The sequence below is a fragment of the Saccopteryx leptura genome, chromosome 13 (genome assembly GCF_036850995.1).
Source record: "Saccopteryx leptura isolate mSacLep1 chromosome 13, mSacLep1_pri_phased_curated, whole genome shotgun sequence".
Taxonomy (NCBI): Eukaryota; Metazoa; Chordata; class Mammalia; order Chiroptera; family Emballonuridae; genus Saccopteryx; species Saccopteryx leptura.
Window position 1 is genome coordinate 12,218,903 of NC_089515.1, and position 10,892 is coordinate 12,229,794.

Sequence of the window (10,892 nt, forward strand, 5' to 3'; positions counted from 1 at the left end):
TTGTCATGAACAAGCAAAGCTTCATTTAGTTGGTCTGTTTGGGTTATACACCGAAGAACTCGTTCTGCAAATCACAGTGGTCTTCCCAGTCATAACGATTCTTCTTTCTTTATGAAAACCAGTTGAGAAAGTTTTAAGTCTTAGTTTTACAGATAGGAACCTAGAAATAGGAATAAATGAGAGCATTCAAGTGCTCCAGGTAAAACTGACCAAGAGGCTGAGATAAGGAACAACATAGTTGGTTTTGTTTTTTCTAAAAGACACCAGACACTTGACAAAATTAGTCCAGCCTTCCTAAGGGCTCCCTGAAATCTGGGAGATTTTTTTCTCAAGTAAACTCCTCTGTTTCAGCCAATTCATATAGCATGTAAGAAGTTCTCATTTCCCTACTGATGGGTTGAGACTCTGAGGAACCTATGAACAAAAGACGTACCCTCCAGTTTTGTGGAAGATGGTTTTTTAAGCTTATAGCTGTCTTTAATACCTTTGCCCTGAAGTTCCCTAGCCCTAAATTTACTAATTTCTGAAATGTTATACTTAATTGTAAGATAATTATAATTGTAATATAATATAATATATACTTAATTGTAATATAATTACAACATGTAATTGTAATACGATCCCCCCTGCATTTTGCTAGGCATGTATTACATTTGCAGGAAGACCAGAGTTGTGCCAACAAGTGACCTAGATAACCACTATGGTTTCTTACAACTATCCTGAAAACCTCCTTATTTTGCTTTTTAAACATTGGGGGTTTGGCTCGTAGGAGCAAAATTGTGTATAGTATGCTCTGTCTTGGGTTCTGATTGATTAAGCTCTTTAATTTTTTTTTTAAAAAAGCTCTCTTAATTACTCTGTTGAACATCACTCATGCCGTTCCTCCCCTGCATCCCTTGTCTTCTGTCGCCCGTGAAGCCTCCCTAGATGTGGGCTGCCTCACCCTCATCACTGCTTCTTTGATTGAATCCTGAACTTTGCCACCTCGCCACACTGGCACAGGTTCAGGGACAAGGTCCCCACTCTCGAGAGCTTACAGTCTAGTTGTGGGTATAAGTGCGCAGGAAAAGAAGGTAGCGGCGGAAAGCCAGGCATGAAGGGTGGCGAGCGTGGCGGAGGCGCTGATGCCTGGCCCGTCCCACTCTGACACTCACCTTGCTCACCTGAACGCGGAGCTGACCCTCCGTGGGCAGCCGCTCTCACAGGAAGTCACTTGAGATGTTCCGTATGGAAGCTTTCTGTCAATCATAACTCAACTATACAAAAAAGTGGGAGGCATTGTTAAACCATAAGATGCAGGAAAATACCAGTTAGTATTAAACCTTAAAAGGACACTAAAGATGACCAATGCCCAATCCAGTAGCATGGTTCCATCGGGGGTAAGAGGGTCTCAGGGGTGCCTGGTGCTCAAAGAGCCCTCAGCTGTGTTGGTGTGCTTCGTGTCTTACGTTAAAGAGCTGATCAAATGACCGATCAGTATCTCATTTATGTACATTTTGGTATATATTAAATACATACACAAATACATACATAAAGGACTTTAGTTACTGGGTTTCATTTTACAGACGAGAGAACTGAGTCCTAGAGAAGGAAATGCTTGCCTAGAATCAAGCAGCCTCTTAGTAGCTGAGCTGGAGCTCTATCTTGTTTCCCGGCTCAATGTGTGTTTTTTCTACCCCCTGTAAATCTTATTGTCATCCTTGATCCTCTGTCCCTCACCCCCCTACTCAATCCAACAGCAGGTCCTGAATGTTCCACCTTCTAACTGTGTCCTGAGCCTGTCCACTTCTCTCTATTGCCATTGCCCACGTCCTGGCGGCTGTCCACGGACAGTGGAGCAGGGGAGGCCAGGGCTGTGCAGGGCGGGGCTTCCAAGAGCACTGCATGTATTCACAAGGAAAATGTGAGTCACCGTCACACCTGTTATGCATCCCTCGTGGGGCACGTCTGTGGATGCATGTGGAGGTACTCTGAGAGTGTGAAGCATTTTTTATGTATGCATGGAAAGTTATGGAGATTTTTATGCACACTTCTACAGCAATTGTCACGTGTAACAGACATAGACACTCCTCTCTGGGTCCCTCCATGCTTGCTCCAAAGCTCTAATGGAACTCTCACGTTCTGGGGTGTGATGGATCATTGCCTTATCTTCCTTGCTAGATGGACATCACTGGAAGGCAGGAGCGAGTCTGAGACATCCTCCTGCGATGCAGAGACTGGGCTCCCTTCCCCGCCCCCTGCAGGCATGGAGCATGTGCTCTGTGGGATCGTGTTGAACAAACCTTTGTGCAGAATAAGCCTGCGCCATTGCTGCCGCTGTGCCGTCCACCTTGGAGCCTGTCCTCACGGCCCCCTGGGTGGAGGGCGCCCTGTTCTCTGCTCTGCCTTTCCTTCAATGCCCGGTTGAGTCCTACATCAAAGAAGCCTTTCCCACACTCCAGCTCTCCTCACTCAGCCCTTCCTTTCTTCTGAATCCTTCCCCACTGGCAGCCTGGGCCACAGACTTCAGCCCTTGGGATGTCTTAATTCATGTGACATTTTAATGGGAGATTGGAAGTATCCTGAGCTGAGATTGGCATGTCGCCATGTCTCCTCCTACAACACAGGAGGCCATAAGCTTCCTAAACATGGGTACTAGCACGTTACCTGGCAGATAGGTGCTCAGTAAATATTTGCTGAGTGAACAAATGAAGAGCCTCCTCGTGGGCTTCCTGCTTGCACTTTTACACACATCAGATTGCAAATCCTCATATAACTGGTGCCCATTGCTCTTAAGATAAATATAAAACTTTCTCCCACAGGCTACAAAGCCTTCTATGAGCTGATTCCCATCCTCCTTTCCAAACTGCTCTCCTACTTTCTTCCTGACTGAGCCATACCAGCCTTCCTTCTGCAGCTCTAATACACCACACATTCCTGCCTCAGGACCTTTGCACTATCTTTCCTCTGACTAGGAGACTTTCCCTGGTTCTTCACATGCTTGACCAAAACAGTCCCAGCTATACACCTTAATACTCTTTTACCAGAGCACTTACCACTGTCTGAAATTACCTAGTTGATTAAATGAGTTTACATGTCCCCTGTCCAATCTACCTTCTCCCACTAGACCAGTGGTAGTCAACCTGGTCCCTACCACCCACTAGTGGATGTTCCAGCCTTCATGGTGGGCAGTAGCAGAGCAACCAAAGTATAAATAAAAAGATAGATTTAACTAGGCCCTGGCCGTTTGTCTCAGTGGTAGAGCGTTGGCCTGGCGTGCAGGAGTCCCAGGTTTGATTCCCGGCCAGGGCACACAGGAGAAGTGCCCACCTGCTTCTCCACCCCTCCCCCTCTCCTTCCTCTCTGTCTCTCTCTTCCCCTCCTGCAGCCAAGGCTCCATTGGAGCAAAATTGGCCCGGGCACTGAGGATGGCTCCATGGCCTCTGCCTCAGGCGCTAGAATGGCTCTGGCCACAACAGAGCAGTGCCCCAGATGGGCAGAGCATCGCCCCCTGGTGGGCATGCCGGGTTGATCCTGGTCAGGCACATGCGTGAGTCTGTCTGACTCCTCCCCATTTCCAACTTCAGGAAAATACAAAAAAAAAAAGATAGATTTAACTATAGTAAGTTGTTTTATAAAGATTTATTCTGCTAGTCCAGGGCTAGTCAACCTTTTTATTCCTACAGCCCACTTTTATATCTCTGTTAGTAGTAAAATTTTCTAACTACCCACCGGTTCCACCGTAATGGTGATTTATAAAGTAGGGAAGTAACTTTACTTTATAAAATTTATAAAGCAGAGTTACAGCAAGTTAAAGCATATAATAATAATTACTTACCAAGTACTTTATGTCGGATTTTTGCTAAGTTTGGCAGAATAAATCTTTATAAAACAACTTACTATAGTTAAATCTATCTTTCTATTTATACTTTGGTTGCTCCGCTACCACCCACCGTGAAAGCTGGAATGCCCACTAGTGGGCGGTAGGGACCAGGTTGACGACCACTGCTCTAGTCTAACAAGAAAGGCCCTTGTGTTCCTTTGTCATCACTGTTTCTAGCTACTTAGCAGAGTGTCTGCTAATTGGGTGCTCAATAAATGAATGAATTTTTAAAAATCAAATTACACTGTTATGGGCTAACTATGTACCCTAGCCCCAAATGTAACTGTATTTGGAGATAGGGCCTTTAGGAAAATAGATGAGGTTAAATGAGGTGATTAATGTGAGGAACAGGATTGATGTCCTCAAAAGAAGAGAAAGAGACACCACAACTACACACTCCCGCTCTCCCTCTCTCCATGTGAGGATAGAGGGAAGGTCATGTGAGGACACAGGGAGAAAGTGGCTGTCTACAGCCAGAAAGAGAGGTTTCACCAGACACCACCTTGACTGCACCTTGATCGTGCACTTCCAGCCTCCAGAACTGGGAGAAAATAAATGTCTATTGTTTAAGCCACCCACTCTGAGATGTTTTTGTTATTGCAACCTGAGGTGACTAGTATCCACATTTCCACTAATTAGCTGACTGGCCTTAGACAAGTCACTTAACCTCTGTGTTCCTCGGGGTTTATGCCCATGAAATGGGCTAATAATAGTTCTTGCCTGGTAGAGTTGTGGTTTAAATGAGTTAACATAGGATACTGCGAGTGATCCCTCTTCTATTGTGGGGGTTAGTTTCCAGAACCCCTCCCCTGCGATAGGCGAAAATCCACGAAGTAGCGACCTGATATTTATTTTATTGTTTATATATATTGTAAGGCTTTATAAACCCTCCCCATACTCTTATAAACCTTTCCCACACTGTTATTTTTTTGATGGATTCAATCATCTTTATTAACCTGTCAATGTTACATTTTATACATAATATCTAGTTATCTTCTCAAAGAGACCTATATTTAGTACATCATGTTAATAATAAAAAGCCAAATAAGATGGCTAAGCTTCTTCCTAGCATTTTAATAACCTCTGGACAAGGCAAGCTAGAAAGTCAATCACTTTACACACACATAAGAATAGTGTTCCAAAATTACTAGGAAGCTGCTACATTTTAAGCAGGGAAGGAAAACATTTTCATTTTGGTCTTTCTTGTGTTCTAGCAAATTATACTTTCAATTAACAATAACAATGATATCATAAAAAATGCTCTGCTTTTAAAATTTCTCAACTTCAAATTAAAATACAGTGTGTCCGTAAAGTCATGGTGCACTTTTGACCGGTCACAGGACAGCAACAAAAGACGATAGAAATGTGAAATCTGCACCAAATAAAAGGAAAACCCTCCCAGTTTCTGTAGGATGATGTGGCAGCATGTGCGCATGCGCAGATGATGACGTACCAACGTGTATACAGCGGAGCAGCCCACAGCCATGCCAGTCGAGATGTGGACGGTATAGAGGAAAGTTCAGTGTGTTCTGTGGCTTGCTAAATTCAAATCCATGACCAAAGTGCAATGTGAATATCGGTGCGTTTATAACGAAGCACCACCATATAGGAATAACATTACTCGGTGGGATAAGCAGTTGAAGGAAACCGGCAGTTTGGTGGAGAAACCCCGTTCTGGTAGGCCATCAGTCAGTGACGAGTCTGTAGAGGCTATACGGGATAGCTACCTAAGGAGCCCTAAAAAATCTGTGCGTGAGCCCACATCGAACTGCACTGAATAGGTATGAAACTGTGAGAGTTTTCCTTTTATTTGATGAGATTTCACATTTCTATCGTCTTTTGTTGCTTTCCTGTGACCGGTCAAAAGTGCACCATGACTTGACGGACACACTGTAGTAGTATTGGAGTCTTTTGGGAGGCAAATGGCTAGCAGCTACATCTATCAAGTGCAGCTGAGCCTCTCTACTGGTCAGCTTGTTGATTTAAATTTACTTGTTCTTTATTTTAAATATTGTATTTGTTCCTGTTTTGTTTTGTTTTTTAACTTTAAAATAAGAGGGTAGCCAGGGCCAGGCTGGGTATAGCCCTGACCAAAGGGAGGACGTTAGGTGCATAAGGGTTGGGCCCACTTGGAGGAGGGGTCTTGGTACTTCCGGGAGCTTTAGTAAAACCTGGTCTTGGCTGATAGGCCCCAGACCAGGGTTCCCCAAACTAAGGCCCACGGGCCACATGCGGCCCCCTGAGGCCATTTATCCGGCCCCCGCTGCACTTCCGGAAGGGGCACCTCTTTCATTGGTGGTCAGTGAGAGGAGCACATATCACTTGTTACGGCTAGCAGTGACAGATATGGAACCGGATATTGACCATCTCATTAGCCAAAAGCAGGCCCATAGTTCCCATTGAAATACTGGTCAGCTTGTTGATTTAAATTTACTTGTTCTTTATTTTAAATATTGTATTTGTTCCTGTTTTGTTTGTTTTTTTTTACTTTAAAATAAGATATGTGCAGTGTGCATAAGGATTTGTTCATAGTTTTTTTTTTATAGTCCGGCCCTCCAACGGTCTGAGGGACAGTGAACTGGCCCCCTGTGTAAAAAGTTTGGGGACCCCTGCCCCAGACTGTGAGGCAGGGGCCACAGTGTAATTAGCAGGCTGAGAAATTGGGGCAGCGTAAGTGTGTGCAGGGTAACTGCTCGCCGGCACTGCTGTGGCAGCTGGGCAGGCAGCTGCTGAGGCTGGCCAGAGAAGGGTGGAGGCTGGTGCCTGGGAAGCCGGTTGCTGGCCGTATCCCTGGAATTGCTGAGGTTGTTGGGGTCCAGTCTGCTGACTACAGCCTGCTGAATACTGAATGCCGTACTGTGGCTGCCGCTACGGCGCCAGCGGCTACTGAGCACCATACCGGGCCTGCTGCGGGTACTGCTGGTACATCTGACCTTCACTGACCTGCTTGTGTCTGAGCTCCTGTATACAGTGGCTGCTGGGGCTGAACTCCGGGGGGCGAGCTGCGGAGGAGGAGGAAGCAGTGCTGTCAGGAGTTCCTCAACGGTCTTCTGCAGGAGCACCGCGTGGCCCTGAAACCTGATCATCTGTTAAGCCAAATGCTGACATGACATTTTTATTGATCTCATCTTGGTTTTTAAAGGATCAAAGGCTGACATACTTGCTGCCATAACCTGAGTAAACTGTTTTCCAGAAGAATCAGAAGCAGCAGGCTTTTCTCCCCTACCATCCACAGTGTCATTTTCAGGAATATATTGGTGGGAGGTCCTGGTTCTCCAGGTGGTTCCAAGCTATTCAATAAGTGATTCACTTTATTTTGAAGTTCTATGAGTTCTTTTTTTTTTTTTTTTTTTTTTACAGAGACAGAGAGAGTCAGAGAGAGGGATAGATAGGGACAGACAGGAATGGAGAGAGATGAGAAGCATCAATCATTAGTTTTTTGTTGCAACACCTTAGTTGTTCATTGATTGCTTTCTCATATGTGCCTTGACAGCGGGCCTTCAGCAGACCGAGCAACCCCTTGCTTGAGCCAGTGACCTTGGGTCCAAGCTGGTGAGCTTTGCTCAAACCAGATGAGTCTGCACTCAAGCTGGCGACCTCGGGGTATCGAACCTGGATCCTCTGCCTCCCAGTTCGACACTCTATCCACTGTGCCATCTCCTGGTCAGGTTCTATGAGTTCTTGATGGAGATATTTCACCTGACTTGATTCAAGAGGTCTTGGTTGGCCATTAACAGATAATGTTAGTTTCAGCATTCTACTACACTGAATTGCAAAGGAAAGGTCAGAACTATCCAAAACTGTTATAAGATCTCCATCTTCATCTTTATACTTTATTGTAACTTCATCATTACTCAGAAGTTTTCCTCTGAAAACTCGTTGCATCATTAGCACTAATTCGTCGTAAGTAATATCTTCATTATGAATGGGAATTCGTCGAATATCCTCCCCAAGTTGAGCTTTGATGACTAGCTTCCCACTTAGGTCCCACTGTCCATTCCTGGTGGAATCCAGGATGGTAGATATATACAACTGAGAGAAAGACAGTTTCCCGCGGCCGCACTGACCCCACTGGTATAAGGTCACCGAGCTCCGGGGCTCCCACACTGTTATTAACCTTTCCCACACTCTTATAAACACTTCCTATGCTCTTAAACACTTTCTACACTCTGAAACCTACGTCATTTTAACAACATATAAAATCCTCTATGGGTACTCACCACTGAATATACTATAACTTGAATGATGATGATGATGATGAATTAACTGTGCAGTACTGATGACAGTGAAGGTGATGATGATGAGATGAATGTACTGCACAGCCAAGGAAAGCATTTTTTTATGTTGTTTTCTATTTTTTAGGCTAGAAAATGCCTATTTTACCGCAAAAATAATTAAAATAATAAATATATAAGAATACCTATATACTGCAAAATCCCATGATACAGCAAAAAAAAAAAAAAAATCCATGATACAAAATTAGATGTATACAATTTAAAAATCCGTGATACAGTGAGACCGCGACAAGTGAACCGCGATATGGCGAAGGACGACTGTGTGTATTAGGAATAGCAGGTTTTGTCCTTTTATTGACAAACAGCAATCATGCCCACTTTTGAACTCCCAAAGTAGGACATCTGGAAAGAAAATATCACCCGGAGAAAGAGGTGTCTCGGAGAGGCCCGAGACAAACAGGCAGAGGAGGAGGAGAAGGTTTCCGGGGAGGCAGACTGGGAGGAGGAACAATGTGACGTGTTCAGGGCCAACAAACAGGCTAGTCTGGCTTAGGCAGAGACTCTGTGGAGGAGAGAGCCCCGTATTTATTTGCACAGAAACACCAGTGTTTTTCAGCCAAGGAGAAGCCGGCAGACATTCTGAGCACGTCTGGGGTCACGGGCCATTCCAGTCCCTTCACCGGCCTTCTCGAGTCTGTCAACAGGCCTTGCTTGCCCGCCGGTCACCAGCTTCTCTCCACGCCCTCCTTGGCACCACGCTCCTTGTCTGTCTCTCCTGCCGCTGCTTCTCCTGTCCTCCAAACGCAGCAGAGCGACATCCTGGCGCAGGGCGGTATCCCTTCATTTTCTCAGCCACTGGGCTGTCCCGTCTCTCCCTCTCTCCCTTTCTGGCATGCCAAGGTTTTGCTCTGTAAAGAGAATTTTAACTAAAAGTTCCACTTACTCTCAAGTACACCGATCTGTGTAGACAGCCAGAATAATTTTTTGTTTCGGTGTTATTGTTTTTGTTTGTTTGTTTGTTTGTTTTACAGAGACAGTGAGAGAGTCAGAGAGAGGGATAGATAGGGACAGACAAACAGGAACGGAGATAGATGAGAAGCATCAATCATCAGTTTTTCATTGTGACACCTCAGTTGCTCATTGATTGCTTTCTCATATGTGCCTTGACCGTGGGCCTTCAGCAGACTGAGTAACCCCCTGCTCAAGCCAGCAATCTTGGGTCCAAGCTTTGCTCAAACCAGATGAGCCTGCGCTCAAGCTGGCAACCTTGGGGTCTCGAACCTGGGTCCTCCGCATCGCAGTCCAACATTCTATCCACTGTGCCACCGCCTGGTCAGGCGGTGTTATTGTTTTTAATCCTCCATTCCCACAGAGCCGAACTGGCTTGGGGTCTGAACCTTTGGGTCACTCCTTGCCCTTATCTTTCCTCTTGGCTTGTCTCCTAGGGCTGAAAAACTGGCCTTTGCACCCACGGACACGTCCCCACGTTCTCTGTCCGCCCCCCTCCCCTCTACTGGGTAAACACCGGCCTGCGGTCTCGGGTACAGACTCGGGCACAGACTCGCTGGGTGCAGCAGACAGGGCACAGGCCCCGAAGCACGAAAGGCAGGCTGGCCTCCTGTCTCCATTTCTGCTTCCAGGGCCTTGTCACTCTGGGACCCCTGAGCCTCAGTTTCCCCGTCTGTAAGATGGCACAGAGGGTGGGAGGTCCCATGTGAAAGCTCTTGCTGACCCATAACTCAGGGGGTGAATGTAGTTGTTTTCATTATTGTCACCAGCTGCCTGTCATTTGTTCTCTTAAGTTCCCGGCCTTGGCCTCATGGTAGTTGTGAATCCGCATTAGGGAGCAGGAAGGTGGGGGGGGGGGCTCAGTCTGCCTCAGAACCCTTCCCCCACATCGGACCTCCCAGGGTTCTAAGTACTCCATTGATGACTCAAACCCCGGTAGCAGTTTTGTGGGATGTTTCTTAGCAACAACAAGCAATGACGACCTGAGGCCGACCCTGGGGCTCTCCCACTTGGTTAGCTCCTGAAGCTGTGGCCGCCCACACCCCCAGCATCACGTGCTTGGCACACATGTCTAAGGAACCTGTTCCCTAGGGCTTAGCTCAGCTGCCTCCGGGACCAAGCAGGTAACATGATGGAGGGGCTGACCTGGCGGAGACCTGGGGGGCATGGATTCCTTCCAGGAAGGGCCACCACTGATTGTTGATGGGGAAAAATAAGCTAGTGCAATCGGGTGATCAATTTTTCAAAAGAAACTGAGAGTTCAGGTTTCTAGGTGAAATCTCTTTATTTTTAAAATATTTGGAATCAACTCAGATTTTAACAAAATACAGTGTGGACCAAACCCAACGCGAGACCACAGGCTGGGTCTGAGTCAGATTGTCCGCCTCTGCTTTAATCCACGTGGGCATATTGGTAAGTGCTCAGGGTTACTGTTCTGTGACTTACTCGTGTTTCTCTTGGGGACTTGTCTCAATGCCCAGCAGCATTCACATAATGTGGACCGCCTGACGACTCTGCTATTAAAAAAGGTGTCTCTGTCTAAGGCAGGGGTCCCCAAACTATGGCCCGCGGGCCGCATGCGGCCCCCTGAGGCCATTTATCCGGCCTCCGCCGCACTTCCAGAAGGGGCACCTCTTTCATTGGTGGTCAGTGAGAGGAGCATAGTTCCCATTGAAATACTGGTCAGTTTGTTGATTTAAATTTACTTGTTCTTCATTTTAAATATTGTATTTGTTCCCGTTTTGTTTTGTTTTTTTTACTTTAAAATAAGATATGTGCAGTGGGAT

The 10,892-nt window shown here is 46.1% G+C and overlaps 1 pseudogene; it reads right to left on the reverse strand.

The window, feature by feature from the left end:
- Nucleotides 1-1,761: 1,761 nt before the first annotated feature.
- LOC136384422 (protein TFG-like) lies at nt 1,762-8,047 on the reverse strand (annotated as a pseudogene).
- Nucleotides 8,048-10,892: the final 2,845 nt, after the last annotated feature.